Source organism: Mustela putorius, unplaced genomic scaffold, assembly GCF_011764305.1.
Source record: "Mustela putorius furo isolate JIRA1106 unplaced genomic scaffold, ASM1176430v1.1 tig00000551_pilon_pilon_pilon, whole genome shotgun sequence".
Lineage (NCBI taxonomy): Eukaryota > Metazoa > Chordata > Mammalia > Carnivora > Mustelidae > Mustela > Mustela putorius.
In genome coordinates, this window is record NW_025421412.1 from 13393489 (window position 1) to 13412251 (window position 18763).

Consider the following 18763-nt stretch of genomic DNA (forward strand, 5'->3'; position numbering starts at 1 on the left):
GCTTTACAGTGTGCACCTGTGTGTGTGCCCACCTGTGTCCTCACTCCTCACCATGACTGCTGGCTGCCAATCAGCTTTGTTTTGCTTGCTTTACGTAGCATCAGCGTACTAGGCACAAGTCGGATTTTAATCAGGCCTTCTGAATGGAAGGAATGAGCATTTTGAAAACGACTCACAATGGATTTGCAGATTTGCAGATATACTTTGATTTGGAAACATTTAGAAATCTTTCTCAACTGAAAGCTGAAACGGAGACTTTTCTATCGCAGAGTATCATGAATTTCTCTTTGCACTCCCTCCTCTATTTTTGTGTTTCTTTTTTCACGTTTCTGTCCTTATTTCTCCCTGGGTGTTGATCAAATAAATGGACTGCATACCGCATTTCTTTCCTGTGTGTGTGCCTGTGTGTGTGTCCCAGATCTCAGGCCCGGAGCACCAGGACCTAACTTGTGAAAATGTCTCTGCGGTTGGCGGGTTCTCAGAGGGAAGAAAAGGGCATGCCATATTGAGTCTCCCAACAGAGGCAACTGGGTCACTACATCCAGGAAGGAAGAAACACACAGTCGCAGGAAACACCTTGGAGCAATCCTTGCTTATTTATTCTCGAAGCCACAAAGGGCCAACCTTTCCCCAGAGACCAGAAGGTCAGAAAGGACTGGCAGATGTCAGGAGTGTTTCTTGGCCCCAGAGGAAATGCATTCATTTATTCATTCATTTCCAGAAGTTTAAGTTCGAGAGTTTGGTCCCAATGTGAGCCAGTCACCATCTGCTTGAATGACCTAAAAACGGCCCGAGTGGGGACAGAATCGGTTTTATCTGTGCCAAAACAGCTCAAGGCATGGGCTGTCACGGAGCTAGGTCAAGTGCTCCATTTTCACACATGCATTGTATCCAGCTTTCCAAACATGGCCCAGTCCTTCTGTTTTCAAAAGCAACCGCATTCCTCTGCTCTGTGTAATGTGCTCCACTGTGGTACCAGCCCTACCAGATGTAAGACTTCCCAAAAGTCTGGCATAAGATCTTTTTGGAGAATATCCTTGCATTTTTGTGGCAAAACCGGGGACGTCTTTGTGAGTGATAACAAGACTTGAAGAAATTTCAGAAATAGTCATGTTGAGAGTCATTACTCCTTGTGGAATTATTAATTGGGGATTATTCCCCAGTAGCTTCATGTTCACCCAAAGAAATATATCCAAACATTGTATATTGAGTGTTTATTCTGTGCAGGATAGAGAGTTCTTGGCATAGATGATCTCATTTAATCCTAATCATCACCCAGAGAAGTGGGCCTTATTAAGTACATTTCTTTAAAAAAAAAAAAAACATGTTAAAATGTACTTGAAATGGCTCATCTAGTCTGTGGCACAACCGGAATTTGAATGCAGGGTTTAAACTGTCTCTTAACCCCTGTGCCGAGAGGTCTAATAATCATTTGTGTTCAAGTCATCTGTCTCTGCAATGAAGGCAGGTTCCTGGGCCCTGCCCCACACATCCCAAGTGAGAATCTCAGGGGCTGGGGCCTAAGAATCTGTCACCTACTTTTAAAGAAGCTTCCTGACAGTTTGGGCACAGCAACAAAACCAGCATTTGGAGGAACTGGTAAGGACATTGAAATGGGCTGGAAGGAAACACCACTTCTTTCTTCTCTAGGGGTTGGAGTTGGGTGGGGCAGAGAATGGAGTAGAGCAACATGACCTTGGTCCAGTGGCTGGAAGAGCTCATTCTGGCCTTGACTGTGGGCATACTTGTCTTTTACTTGGTTTCAAGTGGCCCTCAAGGGTAAATAAATAGGTCAGTCCATTCTGGTGAGATGTGCTATACACATCATGCAGCAGAACATAACCAGAAGCCTGTGTCCTACGGCAATTAAGCAACTATGAAAGTTCGCGGATGAAAGTTAGTGTGCACTGGATCACTCCCCAGTTGATGAATTTTGCTCTTGGTCTCTGACTGCCATTGCTTTCATCAGCCAACTTCTTCTCTGAAGTCCAAATACAAAAAAGCACCCTGGCCAAAGGGGCTAGGGCTTATCTGGCCTGTCTTCAGCACTATAGTCCAACTACACTGACATGTGTGCAATCTACAGGGGAAGAATGCATCCTCTCTTCACCTGTGATTGAAACTTCTGGATGCCTTTCAGTGGATGATGGACTGTGTGCTCCTGGGAGTTTGACTCGTAGCTAATAATCATCTATACAAATGCATGACTCGGTAATAAGACACTTTGATCATTCCTGTGCATTCCACAAACATTTACTGAGCATCTACTACCTGCCAGGTTCAAGTTTAAAATGCTTGGGGGATTGCTACAATAAGGAGGCTCTCTGTGTGGCATCTATGTTTGCAGATTATTATTCAGGGAAAGAATGCTAGGCCCATGATTATCTTTTTGCTGACCTCAGTGAAATGAGGGTAAAAGCTATGGAAAATGATAAAAAAAAAAAATCCAGAAGAATAACAAACAACAGTGGTATACGCCTTAAGAAGAAGCAGCAGGAAGCCTACAGCGAGGCAAAGCCGAGCACTTATTAATAATTGGGGATTGGTGCAGTATGTTAGCCACGCCACTACAGTTATTTTGAATAAAGCAGGATTCATTTCAAGGCAAAGACTTCTGGGAGTCTCTCTGGAGAAGCATTTAGTCCTCAAGTTACACCTTCCTTCCAATTTATCAGCTGGTTTTCACCTTTCCTGTTACAGCAGACTCCCACCTGTTCCTACACATCTTCAAAAACCCGGTGGTTTCATCCCACCCAACCTCGGCAGCCTCCTTGAGTTCAAAGCTGCACCAGGTGCTCTACGCCAACCTAGCCAACCCTTCCTCAATCCCACACAGTCTCATCTTAGCCCCGGTTCCTCTCCACCTCCCTCCATCATCCCTTTGATTGCCCCGAATATTCCACACTCCCCAATGTTTTCACTTCCGCTCTCCCGGCACCTGGCCCTTTGACCTCCCAGCCCCTACTCTCCAGGTGTCTCCCAAAGATCAGGGCACCGTCTTTACTTCTGCACGTCAAGGCACCAGGCTCAGTCCTCATCTTCAATGAACTAACTCCCTTCCTTCCCATTATCACTTGGTTTAGGAAAACCGACTACTCATCAGCATTACATCACTGACCCATGTCATTTCTAGGACCTAGTGAAAAGCCTGATGGCTTCTCACAGATCCAGAGCATTGAGAGAGATGCCCTGAGTCCCACACACCTGTCTTAGGACCACATGACATCTCTGCAAGGCTCTTCACTCCAGGCTTCCGTGCCATTGGAATGTGCCTAGGAAATTCCCCCAAATGTCAGCATTCCCAAAAGCTGTGCCTTCGACCATTTCCTAGATCACGCTTGCTTCTTTAGCTATCTCAAACTCCTCTCGGATTTCAAATCCCACTCCCTATGAATGAGTTCCCAATGTACATCTAGCTCTGTATTCAACAGAAGCCTAGACCTATGCTTCCAGGAGAACATTCCAACTTCAAACGTCCAAAGACCAGAACCTATCACCTGTCTTCCCCTATACTCCAATGTGTTTCTGTTCCCGGTATCATGAATGTTTCTGTCACCGATGCTCATGGTCTCTGGGTCTTCCTGGACTCCCCCCTGACTAACCCCTTTCCTCTCAGCTTCTACCAGTCCTGCCGTGGCCTTTTGGGAAGATGCTTCTGCTGAATCCTTGTCACCACTACCCTCTCCATCATGACTTCCTGGGGACCTGCAGTCCTCAGCTCTAAACCGTGCTCACAGTGTCTGACACCTATGATCACCTACTCACAAAATTTGGTGGATCTCTGTTTCACTTGGAATAATGTTCAAAATTCCAAGACTGGCATTCAGGGTAGGCCATCATTACGGCACAATCGTGCCAAGCCTTTCCGCCATACCCCCACGAGTACTCTCTAGACCCTGCCCCACACTCCAGGAAACCTGCCTGGGTGCTCTCCAAGGGCAGGCACCATGGTCTTGCTTTCCTTCCCAGGCCATGTCAGAAGCCATCTCCTCCAGGAAGACTTCCATGCCTTACCTGGACAGCAGGAATCCCACTGATGGGGAACCTTATGCCTCCTTTGTGGCATGGATCCCCTTCACTGTGGTGGTTTATTTTATATACCTTATCTGTCCTACCAGTGTATAAATTCTACAAGAGCAAAGGAAGTGAGATAAATTTAAGATATACTTCTTCAACCTTTCACATGGGACTCTTTTTTATCCCCCTCCTGCAAATGTTTCTGTGGCCAAGAAAACATCACTGAGTAGAATGCATCCACCCTTGGCAAAACAGGTAAGAAATGAACAGTGATCCGTCCCTTCCCATTGACAAAGGGCCTGCACTGTGCAACAGGCACTTCTGGTAACTTGTCGCCTCAGATCTTCACAGAAATCCTGAAACACAGCACCATCCCCTTGACTTGTGCCAACCAGGAGATCAAAGTTCCAAGTGACTTGGTGACTTTTGATCATCTAAAGTTGGGGAACCCAGAATTCAAATCCCTGTTGAGGACCTGCGAGCTTCACATTCTTGCCATCCTTAGTCATCCTTCCTTACTTTTTAAGACCTGCATTCCCTTGACTTATATGGACTCCCGTGAGTCTAGGGTTGCTACCATCATCTGCCATCCCCGACCATCATCTGCCATCCCCGTGTGGTTCCTCTACTCTGTGAGTCTTGTTTGCCCAATAGGATTAAAAAGAAGCCCCAAAACACTTCAAGCAAAATTTGCAAGTATTTGTAAAACATAAAACATAAGCACAGGGAGAGAAGAGGACATGCTTTGTACCCCAGGACAAAGTGGCATGATTATTATCATTCTTATTTAACACTGATGATCTCCTTTTCAAACTTTCCGAGTTTGAAGCATTAACTTCCCACTGGCCTGAGGGTAGGATGTTATGGGGCTTCACAGAGCTCATCATTAGAGGGGAATGGAGGCCCTTTCCCTGCCGGAACCCAGAAAGTATGGGAGCTGCGGACAAGGAGAGGAGGCTGCAGGGGGGAAGGATACGGGCGGGGGGGGGGGGCCTTCCCAACTCTCTTTCCCTTTATCTTACGAGAGACGGTGTCAGGTAGCTAGCTACGCTTTACAAATTTTATTAGAAACAGAAAGGTCACACATCCGAAGTGTCCAGATGACTGGATTTTCACAGAGGGAACACCTCTGTGTGACCCACACCCAGACAGAGAAATGCTCTGTTAGCAGGACCCTGAAAGCCCCTCTCCTCAAAAGGGTGACCCCTCTCTTGAACCAGCTACTACATACATCGCACTAACCGGCCCCATTCTAAATGAACCCTTGGACTGTGCTGGCCAGGACAGCAATGTGTTCTCTGAGAAGCTTTTCTGGCAGCAATTGCCATTTCAAAGCAGGGAGGGGAGAAATATGTGTGTGTGTGTGTGTGTGTGTGTGTGTGTGTGTGTGTGTGTAATTTTGTGTGTAGGAGAAAAGTGTTTCTAATTTTCAATCCTGCAAATGCGAGGGGAAGAAGGAAGACACGAAGAAAGGAAATAAGTCAAGAAACGCATTCTCTTTCTGAGTCCCCCGTTGGAGCTGAAAGAGCTCCGGCGACGTGCCATTTTGAGAAAAGAAGGGAACAGACTTGTCCTTCTCTACGGGTCTCAGCTGGGGCCGGAGCAGGTCTGCTCCTATTCCCATAACCTTCAAATATGGGGATAGGTTGATGCCGATTCTTTAATAGCACAGTATTCTCTAGAAGCCTGATATTGTATGGAACATATGGTTTTGATTTTGGTGGTTCTTTTTTTTTTTTTCCTTCCTTCTGTTTTTAGCCAGTGAGCAAGATGGAGAGTGTCACAAACCTAACTCCAGAATTTGCTGGGTTCTGCCAAACTGTACAGGGAAATCCACTCCCAGGCCGCTGGCCCTCCAGCTTTGGCAGCTTCGGGGTGGCCCACGGGGGAGCCACAGAGGGCCGCGGGCTCACACGGAACTGCACTGACCAGATCTAAGACAGGGACTCCGTACTGTTGACAAAGCACACAGCCCTGTGTCGCTGCTTCCCATGACTCTCTGCACTAATTGTTCAGGCTGGAAGGAAGCGATCAGAACATCAAATAAAAATCCACAGGCACAGAACCATTAACTCAAGACCCGACATGTATCTGGCTCAGGAGACTGACATCCACTCTGGTTTCCACGATGTTTTAAACAGTGACATTCTCCAACTTCCCATCCAGGGTTCTTGGCTGTTAATGTTTCCAAAAATAATCCCTCCTCTCAATCATTTTTTCTGATCAATTATTTAGCATGGTCTGGGTTATACGACATAAATTTTACCCGGGGTGGGGAGGCAAAGAGAATTTATGCTCCTTCGTGGTCAGCTAGGAAATTTGTAGTTTTAATTAAAAAGGCAAATTTTCAGCTGGGAAGAGAGTGCTGGCTGGGTTTATGGACATTAGTAAAACTAGTAGTAAAGGCTTGGAGGGGGCGGGGAAAGGCAGAGAGAGGACCTGGGGATCTTTAGGTTAAATTTCAACCTGGGAATTTTCCTAAGAAAAACTGGAAGGCTTGTCTCAAGTTTGAGAGCCTTTGAATTGGCTTTCTCTGGATGAGAACCTGGCTGGCTAGTCGGGAAATAGTTGACCAGCCCTTCCTTTGTTTGCTCAGCATGGCCCTGAGTAGGGGCCCCAGGCGGAACTGAGGGAGAAAATCCTTCCTGGTTTCTCCCTCTCCAAGGAAGGACAGGTGAGCACAGCCCACTGTTGACTGGTGCTGGGATTAATCAGTTCCTTCGGTGACCCTGGCATCTGCTGATGGTGGAGCGCGTCTCCAAGCTGCTGAGGACTGTGCTGAGAGCCACAGAGGATCCCAGGAGGACTAGAAGCCGAGGCTAAAAGGATCGCCATTTTGTGGAGCCGAAAAACAGAAACAACAAAACAAAAGGACACCCAAAACATGTCCTTGACCTCTGAAAACTGCTTTAGTGTGGTATTCAAATCGTGTGGATTATTTATCTGTGTCTGTATATATACTAACCTATACCTGTTGCTGTGTGCCTGCACATATACTAATTATAGATCTGTGCGTATATATCAATCTAAATATGTAATATATTCATCTAAATCTCTATCTTTATCTGGATATAGAAATATTAATCTCCACTCATATTAATCTAAATCTGTATCTATGTATCTATATCCATTATTAATTTTTTATCTCTACCTATGTACATACATATCCATCTAAATCTATCAGTCATCCCATGGGTTTTTCAAGTCCATGTCTAACACCTTGCCAGATACTTCCAAAGGTGTCTACAGCCTATTGTTGGGACTGAAGACACTTTTCAAGCATTCCACATCACAGGGAAGGTGTCTGGCCCTCCTCACTTCATCTCTACCTCTCAGCTCCCCCACCCCCACCCTGAGCTCAGGCCTGAACGGAGCTTAGGGAGCTCAGTGCCCCACCCCCATCACTTGAACTCCGCTGGTTCAAGGTTCAAGTAGGATAACAATATGGGTCCAGAGTGTCCTAAGTTGCATAAATAAAAGTATTAAGTAAGAGAGTGACCAACCGCTCTCATCAGAGGAAACTTGCTTGATTGATATCGGTTAACTTGTGACGAGGCATTTGGGTCACTCTGAAGACCCAAACGAGGACTGGGGAGCGAAAGTCCCTGGGGTCACATTTCATTTCAGCACAAGGATGAACTTTACAATAAGACATTGTGGTGTATAAGCGTCCTGAGGTAGTGACTGTCCAGTCAACGGAAGTGGAGAAGCCGCTCCGAGGACCTGCTGGCCCGGGCTGCGGGCGAGGGTGAGCACACACGGTGCTAGATAATCTCTCCCATTCCTCCCAATTTGGGATTCCCTCTGATTTGCCTCTCGTGCTTATGGGTTTTGTCAGTTGGGGGGCTCTCTGGAGGAGGCGCTGTTTGGCCCTCGAGTGTGTGTGGGGCCCTTCTGTGGGCTCTGACGTGGCTCCCCAAGCTCTCCCTCCCCGGCCCCATCCCGCCACCTGAGCACCAGAGGAACCGAGGTACAGGTGAGCCGCAGCTCCCGGGCAGTAAGGAGTTAAGGAGACCAAAGCTGTCCGTGGGTCCCTGCAACCCCAGAGGCAAGCGAGTCCCTTTGATCCTGACGCTTAATTGCAGCCTAGCTGCAACAGGGAACTTGAAAAGAAAAGAAACCGAGAAACTAGAGATAGGGTTTGTTTAGTTTCCTGAGGGGATGGTCTTTGTGGTGGCTGCCAGGAAGCTGAGACTTTAGGGCTGGCAGGGTGGGCTTCCTAAGGGGGCAAATAAAGAGACCTTTCTGCCAGCTCAGGGCCAGGGGGCAAGGGAGCCCCAGAAACTGCGGGGCCCCTAGGTGTGCCCTTCAGCAGGGAGGCCCGGGACCGAGAGCAGAGCGAGGGAGAGGAGATGGTGGGCGAGCTCCGGAGCGGGCCCAGCAGGCGAGCTGGGGACGGCCACCCCCGGCCTCAGAGGGGCAGCGGCGACACGCGCACAAGAAAACCCCACAGGCGAGGAGGGAGGGCTGTGGACAGAAAATGGGATTTTGAAGAATTTTCACAAGGTGCCCCGAAGCCCCAGCACCACACATCTCGCCTCACAGCCCATAATGGGCTCTTACATATGGTGTCTATTTAAGGTAGCCAGAAGTTGACATCTTTAGGTCTGTATGCTTCTTACACACACACACACACACACGCCAGAAGTTGACATCTTACACACACACACACACACACTAGCCAGAAGTTGACATCTTTAGGTCTGTATGCTTCTTACACACACACACACACACACACACACACACAGTGAAGAGTCAAGAAACGGCCAACTAATGATAACGAATAATGGAGAGAAAGCTCCAGCCGTCCCCAGAGACTGATCCTGGCCCCTTGTGAGGAGGAGCTCCTGACTAAAACTGAGCTCAGGCGCGCACCGGGACGCCAGCCATTCCTTGTTTGTGTCCTGCCTCACCGTGGAGGGAGTTGGGCCAGCAGTGCGTGCAGATGCCAGAGAAGTTTCTCTGCAGCAAAGCCCCAAGGAAGCACCCTCGGGAAAGGCCTAGGTGTCTGGAGGCCACCGGCGGCTTTCGCGGACCCTGGCAAGTAACTCAGCCTCCCTGGACTTTCTGTTCTTCATCGAAAGGCTTAACTGAGTCCATGTACATGAAGAACTCGGCAGAGGGCTTGGCATACAGTAGGCACTCAAACTCAATAGACATGTGTTTCCTTTCATTCCTAAAATGTTATTGGTAAATTAAAAATGCCTAAAAACACTGGCCATCTGTGTGTGAAGTCAGTGGGCATCTGGGCAGGGAAGACATCCTCTAAATCAGTTTAGCTCTACTCCTGGGCCAGGAAAGTGGGGCCACATGTGGGACAGACAGGAAAACGAAGCGTTCAAGGAAAGGGAGACAGATGGACACAAAACCAGGTATAAGACTTGTAGCGACATATAAATCTGTCCCCAGTCAGGCCTGGACATTTCACTGAAGCCACCACATTAGATAGCCATCGTTTCTAAAACTGTCTTCATTGCTATTGCAAAATGTTAAAATGAGCATTTTGAAACAAATGCAATTTTAACTGCATATAACAACCCTTCTTCTCTACTCTTCGTATTCTTTGGAGAGCATGAGCAGAGAATGGCATTATCTGCACCATTAAGAGAGACGGTGAGCTTGTCAGAGCTCCCTGAACTAATCCACGGAGGGCGTGAGGACTGGAGTGGCCATGTCACACTCTCATCTCAGGCCCCTGTTCTGACCACTGTCCAGAAGAAACAGTCTAAGGCTGGTTTCGAACACATAGATTTCGTAAGAGAGAAGGAGGTCTGGAACAGATGTGTAAACACTAGTCTTCCCTTGAGGCAGTGATCACATCTCTCAGGGCATTGGTAAGAGTCTCTGTCCACAGAGAAGACAGCTGCCATAAGCACAGGGAGACATCCACAGACCCACAGCCCATAGCCACAGAACCGCGGGAAGCCATGCAAGTCCCTACCTTTCGCCCTTGACCATGGAGGTTTTGGGGCAAGGCTCAGTGGATAAGTCAGTTCAACTTCACCCCCACACTGAGCCTGAGCAGCCTGGAAAGGCTTACTGTGTTGAGGAGGTGGGTCCTGGCCCCGAGCCCTGTGGAGTCCTCCTTTAAAACCATGCCAGACCCAATCATTGGCCACCATCTACACTGATGCTAGCAAAGCTGCCATTGTGTTCTAGAGCCTTGTAGATGAACAGCGTGTTCATCATCTGGGATCTTATCAGAAATGCACTGTTGGGCCCCACTCCAAATTCACCCAATCAGAATCTACATTTTTAATAAGATCTCCAGGTGATACCATATGGCACATGGAAATTTGAGAAGGGTTCTACGGTGTACACACTATAGGATCTGGAATGAGGACAACCATCATTTGCCTACTTTGAGTGCTTTCTCATTTTCTTGAGCAGGCCTCATGGCTGGGTTTAGCAGACACCTGCTAGACTCAAGAACAAATAGACCTCTGGGTCTGTGAGACTAGGATAACCAGTGTCCAGGGAAATCTATGACCACTCTGGAATTCCCCTCCTAACCAAGAACCGCACCCCAAAAATGTGTATTTCAAGGTACAGTTGCTGAAGTCTTGATAATTGCTAGTTTTAAGTGTCTTCTCGTGGTTATTACTGAAAACCTACTTTTAAAAAAGTCAACTGTATATATGAAAAACACAGCTGTGAGGATCTCCTTAGCCATCCAGTATTAAGATTTTACTTATGTAAGAGAGAGGAGAGGAGGAGGAACAAATGGAAAGAGACAAGCAGACTCCAAGGTGAGTGCAAAGTTTGATCCCATGACCCTGAGATCATGACCTGAGCTGAAACCAAGAGTCAGACGCTTAACTGACTGAGCCACCCAGGCGCGCTCTCCTTCCGAGAATCTGTGACTCTCACCACTATAGTGAACCAATATTTTCCCTTTTAGGGCCAGAGAGGGTAAACTTTGTGCTAGAATAATATAGTGTGGGGGGCTGCTCTATCATCCTGTGGAACCACAGAGACTGCTGTATGGTGCTTACAAGTCTTGGTACTCATTTTTGGGCGGGGGGGGGGCAGCAATATTGCTCCTTGGTGGGTATTTCCTTTCTGGATTCTTTGCTAGCTCTTCTTCCCTCCTAGGCCTCTGGCAGTCCTCCCCCTATGGCTCATCCTTGGTCATCTGCTTGTCTCCTGAAGGTTACGAGCATCCATGGCCTCAATTATGATTTCAACATAGGCATGTCTCAATTTACATTTGGAACCTCGCATCGAAGCTGTTCTCCACACCTCCACACTGTCAAACGTCTATGGGATAGCCCGCTTGGATGACCCATTATTAGCTAAAGCACCATGAGCAGAACTCAAAATTCATCCCCTCCTTTGTCTCCTCCAGCTCGTTCCTGTCGGTCGGTCCCTTTTCCCATCAAATTTCTGTTAGGGTTCCATAGACATTTCTCCTAAAAGAAACGCTGGTGGCATTTTGGCTCTTCTAAGCTCTCACTAGCTTTTCTTACACTCCCTTCAAGACACCTTCTGGATTTGCCCTTCATCCTCCATCCTCACGCTGCTAGTCGAATCCAACCCTTTCCACATCATACCTAGAATTTTCAAACTTCCACCTCTCCCTTATAGGTCATAACTGAAACACTTTTAAAGCATTAGATGTGATGTTATAGGTAACAAATAATTAAACTCCTCATAGCTCTTCAGGTCTGCTGTATATGGACCTCCCCACTAATCCTATCTCCCATTGCTCCCCAACATTTCATCCCTGTTCTCCAAAGACAAGTTTCCACACTGGCCCCACACATTCAGTCGTGCTGTTCTCCCTCTGGAGAGGACCTTCCCTGCTCTGATTTTGACAACTGCCTTCTCCAACTTTTTTGAACACATCCCCCTATCAGAAAAATACTTTGGAGCAGGAACAACTGTTTTCAGGTTGTTACTTATTTATAAATGTTATACTTGCCTAACAGTACTAATATGTTACATACATTACCAAACATATGAAAATTGACATTTTAAAAGGATGAGTTAAATAATGTATAAGATGCAAGTTCAGCTATTCCTCCCCTAGTGAATCATTTTGCCCTACCTTGGCTTAGGGTATAGACATGGCACTTTAGAACCACTGATCTGGACAAAATATATCCATCCAAAGCTGTAGGAAGCATCCCTTCCTCTACGAAGTTATCTTCACAGATAATTCTACCTTCCCGAACTACCAGAGCATTTAAAATTACAAGTAGTAAATCACTGATAGGATATATGTTTCACCAATACTTTCTAGTTGATTAATTGAAGCTTGCATCTAGGATGCCAGAAATTTATAGATTTTTAAAATAATTCAATATCTTAATTAAAAACATGACTCAATAAAAAACATGACTGTCTTTCCAAAATTCCTTGGGTTGGGCTCTGTGCACTCTATGCAACATCCATAACCAGAAACTCCAAGTCAGACCGCAGGGTGATTTCATTTAAAGACTGCTTTATCTCATGGAATATCCCGTGCACAGATCCCCCATAGTTTTGAGGACCAGCTTTTCTGGTTTTTGGCTACTGACATTTTTTAACACAGAGCTTTACCTCACTCAAGTTCAGTTTCTGTTTAACTCATAAAAAGGGAACAAAAGGAGGATGTTGTGATCATAAAAGAGATGATTAAAAACTGATTTATACACATAAGGCATTACTATTATTATTATCACCCAGCACTTTTGCATTATTATGTAAATGGTATCAGGTATGTCTGAGATTTCTAAAAATGACAGGCCTCCCCGGGCATGAGCGGACTCAATGAGATGCTCTCTTGGGCAAATGGAATAGTCTGAATTTTGGTTTCGTTCTTGACTTTGGTTTTTCCCAGGTCTACAAGCCATCTGCAACCATTAATGAACTTTATGTTCTAGAAGCTCCTTCCTGTCATCCACAGCCAAACTCACCTTGCTGCTGTGTGGCTGGCTCTGGGCAGGAAGCCACTAGAGGTTCTGTCCCCTGCTGCCTTCGGAGCAGTCAGAGCTGAGAGACGCAAAGCCTATCAACCTCTCTTCTTGCCCTGCTTGGCAACTAGGCTGACTCCCAAGTACTCCTCATGATGGGTGGTCCAGGAAAAGTTGTAGGGACAGGAGAGAGTGACGGGCATACATGTACCAGGGACACTCAGAAGTTTGTCCTGCTCTTCAAAATTCAAGTCAACTAACCACAGACGAAATAAAAATGAACTTTTTTTTTTTTTTTTTAAATCCAGGTTATAACTCCTCTGTTCCCGTGCTCTAATATTAGGCTCCTGTTTTTTTGTTTTTTGTTTTTTTTTTTTTAACCCTCTTTTTGAACTGTTAATTGAGATAATGTCTGCGAAAGCCCTTTTGTAAAGTGTATACGTATGTTAATTATCCTTCTGCGGACAGTTGTGTGCTGACCTATTCTTATCTTATTTGTAAGTATCTTGTTCCCTGCCGATTGTGGATTGCAAATGCTTAAGAACCAGGACCTGCCTCGCCGGCTGTTTCCTGCCTCCTCCCTTTGTCCTCTGAGGGGGGCTCACCACCCCCAAATCTCTTACAACAGTCAGCTTGCATAGACGCTCATAAACCTAGCACTGCCCATCTGCCTGCCAAGACTCATAACTAAAAAGACTTCTTTAGGTTCGTTTACCCATAGGTCTGCCCTCTCGGCTCTCCCCAAACTGGGTCCCTAACCTTGCAGCTTGTCTACACTCAGAAAATACACAGAGATGTTAGGGTAAAAAATATAAAATAAAACAAAGTCAAAACTTTGTGTTTAAAAGGGGAAATACATTTTTTTAAAAAGTAACTGTTTTTAAGGGGGAAGAAAGGTGGGGGAAGTTTAATCCTCCAAGATCGGGAATCAGGTTTCCTTGCTGGGATTGGGAATGGCAAGATAATTGCATCAGGGGCTCCCCAGGTGCCCTGAGGCTCAGGAGTGTGGGAGAGGGTCTAGTATTTCCTTTTGGTGACTGGTGTTTAAGGCTTTTCAGATGACGCGTCCATGCTCCCCAGTCACTTAGGGGCTGAATCTCGGCTGGCTGAGTCTGGGCGATTGCTCTCAACAGCCTCATATTTGGGATTTTTCCGAGCACTCTCAGATGTCTGCTGTTCCTCTTACATCTCTATATGTTACTTCAACAGCATTTATACCGAGAAATGTAACAGAGGTGAAGAAAGTATATTTAGACACTTAAAACTCAAAATTCCATCCTTTATTCTCTCCCCCAAACAGCAAAAGCTGTCTGAAACCTATAAAAAATGCCTGATAGTCAATGTGAAATTAACGTGAACCAGTAAATTTATCATTCAAGCCTTTGAAACTTTCGATTTTGCATCATTTCTGTCTGCCCTTTATTTTGCACGTACACTGAGCCAGTTGTTAGGTAATTGACTTGTTCTAACCAAAAGAACCCAGGAGGTGTTTAATAAACACTTGTTGACTGATTGATGGAATATACTGACCTCGCATCTCCTAGACAATGCATTCTTTGTCAGAGCTCTAAGGTAGGTCGGTGGGTGCACTTTTATTACCAAGCCTTTCTGCCACACCGAGGGGAGGAGGCCCGCTGAAACTCTGTGCACCGGCCTGTGGTGCAGGTTCACAGAAGAAAGCCTAGGGCTCTCCCTTTCACACCTGTTTTCACTCTCAGCAGCAGAGGCAGGACTCGCCCCAGCCAAACAATGCTGAGCTGTGGGAGGCACAGGCCTGATGCAGACCTGCCATGACGCCACCTCGCACTCCTTACCAGGAGTATTACCACGGCTGCAACTCACAGTTTGTATACATTAAAAAATAAAACACAAGACACAACTGAGCTGAGTAAAATAAAAAAGAGAGACAGAGAGAGAGAGAGAGAGAGAGAGACAGTATTGTTAACTAATTTACAAAGCCCAGCTAAGTCTTTCTGCCTCATTCTTCCAAGAGAAACCGAAGCGTGAAATATCTAGTTCCTGGCTCCCCGCGGCCAGGCGCATCTCTGCCCATTCGAGTCAGCTGACCATTCCAGAAAAGATGCCTGTGAGCACGACCCCTTCGTTTCTCTTCACAGCCCCTTCCTCTCTTTCCTTGCTAGGCCTAGGTAAGTGCCCTTTTACCCTGTTCTGCTCGGCCCCTGGGGTTCCGGGCTCACCTGGCCCGACTCTGGATGCATGGCTTCCCCTTGACTTTGTCCCTGGCTGGCGTTGATGGTTTACACTCCCCGCCCTTCTGCCATGCCCCTCGCCTCCACGGCCCACCTGCTCCCTAGAGCTGCCAGATTTCTCTGCCTGACACGGCAGCCGGAAGTAACTGCTTCTGACCCTGTCAGCTCTCAGGTGCAACTGTACCTGAAGATATTAAAGGCACCCAAACTACGTACCCTGTGCCCCACATGCCCCCATTCATTAATCAGAACCCCCTTGCAATGTTAGCAACGTACTTCTACGCTGATGATGTGTTTTGTCATTTTGGAAAATGTAAACAAGTCACTGTGGCCTCCTTTCCATCTCTTGTTATCAGGAAGGAAGGGAGAGAAAATGCACACAAGACTGCGCCTAGTCCATCTACCATCAGGAATTCTCTTCAACTCAAATCTAAATGCTCGTCTCCTAATTCTTGCTCGGAATCTTGAGTACCTGATCTTGAATTTCGATGGCGCTCCCTGAGCGCGGGACTGGCTGGTAGCCATGTGATATTGATTTGTTTTCACCATAGCAACAGCAAATTAAAACAACTAGCAGAGAGGAGGCAGGCTGTTAACCAGTAAAGCTACATAACTAGTATGTTTTGCAAGCATATTTTCTTCATTTCCTCTTATTTTCCGTCTTATTCATTCCACTTTCACAAATTTAATGCAAAGTCAAGGCAAAAATAGCACAAAATGCTTCGGGCACTACAAGGCCTACGTCTGAAATAGTCTGGTTGGCACAGCTTCCCGTATATTAGACCAGATCGATGGAGAAAATGCAAACACTGGCGCGCTCTGATCTCCTTGGAAATTTTGTTTGTTGGTCTAAGGAAAAATAACCCTAGAAAATGGACATGAGCATCAAGTAGAGTGAAGGGTTCTGGAAATATGACTATCTTAATACCCTAAGGCATTTGCCAACAGTTCGTTAATACAAAGGTTTTATCCCTTTGTACTTTAAATAGCTCTTTGTAGCAAGAGACAAACGCCTTTTTTTTTTTTTTTTTCCCGTACAAGATCAAGGCCTCTCAACATGCTAGAATTATGAGAGAAAGCGTAGCAAGTATTACTCAGTTCTATTAAGAGAAAGAGAAACTGAGGTGGCTGCCTACTTATTAAGGCTACAGAAGTAGCACGAAAGGGAACATCAACTAGAACCAGGAACTCCCGAAAACTCCCATCTGTCCTGATGTAAATTCTCTCTTAAAAGGCTCTGTGGTAAAAACGAAACAAAACAAAACAAAACAAAAACTAACCTTCTTCTGATCTCTTTCACCAAGGTTACCACCTGTGACACGGATTAACAGCCCGCAGGACTGGCCTTCCCCTCCGTCAGCCCATCTGCCCTAGGACATGGTGCCCTTTGTATAAAAGCAGCTGTTCCCACCATCACAACCAGCCACAGAGTTGGTGGCATAACCTCGGTCCCTAATAGTGGCTCTAGGGGAACTGGGAATGAGGACACAGGCACTGTCCACCCAGGTGGCAGTACTGGGCTGTGCCAAGGGGAAGTTGAGCCAGAAGCAAAGCCGTGCTCCGCTCCCTGCAGCTTTCTGCCAGCGAAGCCAGAACCCTGCATAGAACCTGCCCGGACCCGCCCGACCTGAGGCAGGTAGGAGAAGATGCCCTAGTTCTGCTGGAGACTGGTTGGGGGGTTCGAAAGGCCGGGGTAGGCTATGAAGACATAACTCAAGACCTGCCAAGTGAGAGTCAGAATGTTCCTAGCCAGGACATAAAGCAATATTCCTCTCCATGAGTCTGAATAAAAGAACACACAGCAGAAATAGTTGGGGGATGACGTCAGAAGTTCTGGGCTAATGTCCTGCACTTCTCCTTGAAAGTGAAAACAGTGGGTCTAGAAGAATCTACGTGGCATTGCCTTTCTTTAAATGAATATTTGAATTGCCCCTCACAAGACAGGAGGGTAGCTGGAGAAGCTTAATCTTCTTGAAAGATGAGAAGCATGCCCTCCCCTCTCTCTCTCTTTTTTACTTCATTAGCCCCCAATTTCACGTATTAACAAATTAACAAATATCTCTGCACTTAACCTTTGTCTTTTAAAAGGACAGCGATGTTTCTTGAAGAACATTCACGGTGGTAGTGGTTGGGCAAGTCAGATTTTTTTCTTCGCTTCAGTGCTTTCTAACTATTCTAAAAATGTTACACATTTATTGTAAACACATGCTTCCGAGGCCTAACAAAAAAGCACAGTTTCCTCATGCCTGGCAGAAATTTAAAACGGAAAAGGGCAGAAAGAATTCTTTAACAAATATATCATTTCCTTCTCTTGGGCCAAGTGTGTTAAAAATAAATCTCCATCATTTCTCCCTGCTGCTTCTCGGCAAGAAAGTTGATATGGGTTCGGCATAGTGAGACACAGCTTTAAAAGCTAGCCTGCCCTCATTAAATTATTCTGCGGGCTGTGTGTTCTCATTAAAAATGCATAAAGATCAGATAATTGCAGTAAGCATTATTAACCCAGCTTTACTTTTGAATATAATGGTTCCACTTTTAAGCTGAAAACAAAGGCTCAGACATGCCAGAAAAAGAAATGTAAACATTGAACTACAGTATCGAAAACTTGTCAGAAAGCTACCTCTTGCTAGCTCGTTCAAAATGTGCTTTTGAAACTCAACGCCGTGGCATTACAGAGCGAGGCAGGTCCCTCATTTCTAATAAACAGACCTATTTTTTTTTTTTTTGCTAAACCTTCCACGCATGATGATTTACCGCGAAGTTTTCTTTTCCCCTTCTGAATTACCAGCCCGTTTTTAAATAATGGGATCCACGTAAACTTTATTTATTCGGGAGTTAAGCACGGCAGGGTGTAAAGGCTCTCTCCCAAGCAAAGCAAGATCGCTCCCAAGAATTCCAATGGTTTCTGTTGAAGGAATAAATAGATGTGCTCCTGGAATAAAAACTCGTTTTATGCCTCACCCCAGACAGGCGGCATCGACTCAAGCTTTGCCATCTCTTTCCCTCCCATCTGAATGTTACGTAAAACTCCAGGGTCCCCTGCAAGGATCACATTTGAATTAGTGGAATCCGGTTTCCCTGGCTTCCCGGAGCCACACACATGGAATGCAGCATACTGCAGCAAACTCTTTAAACATTCAAAAAAAAAAAAAAAAAAAAAAGGAGGGGGGTGGGGTGGGGGGATGATTCTCTTACCTTGTTTAGCTCTGCCTCTTCTTTCCGTTTACAGTAACCCCGGGAACATCTGGCAGAATCAGGCGGCCGAGGCTTCTCCGCGGCATCATGAGGCAGAAATTTCCATGTAAATAGTCCTCATTCCCTGGGTATTGTACTCTGCGAGCCGTCTGCCGTCGCTGGAAAATTTCGCCTTCAGATGATGAAGCAAAGACAGTCTCAACTCTGTTGCTGTACGCGGCGGCCCTTCCTCCCGGCAGGCCCCGCCCCCCCGCGGGCGGCCAATCGGCGGCCGGCTCGTCAGCCCTCCTCGCCGCCGGCCGGCCCCCGCCGGGTGACTGACACGGCAACACCGCGCCGGCCGTGTGTGCAAACCGTGCGTCCATACTGATCAAAGAGGAATTTCCCTCTCCGCGGAAAGCGATCGCAGCCCCGACACGAAGTGGCACGGAGTGGGCAGAGCCG

The 18763-nt window shown here is 46.5% G+C and overlaps 1 protein-coding gene across 8 annotated transcripts in view; it reads right to left on the bottom strand.

The window, feature by feature from the left end:
* MBNL2 (muscleblind like splicing regulator 2) overlaps positions 1-18556 on the bottom strand; it is a 154968-nt gene extending 136412 nt beyond the window's left edge. For 3 of the 8 annotated variants that reach the window (XM_004746123.3, XM_004746127.3, XM_004746125.3), the window contains exon 1: positions 18320-18553. The gene's annotated coding sequence lies outside the window, so the exon portion shown is untranslated. Of the gene's footprint in view, positions 1-18319 lie in introns of all 8 variants that reach the window. The other 5 variants (XM_004746120.3, XM_004746124.3, XM_004746122.3 and 2 more) reach the window with 4 other exon arrangements.
* Between the last annotated feature and the right edge of the window lie 207 nt (positions 18557-18763).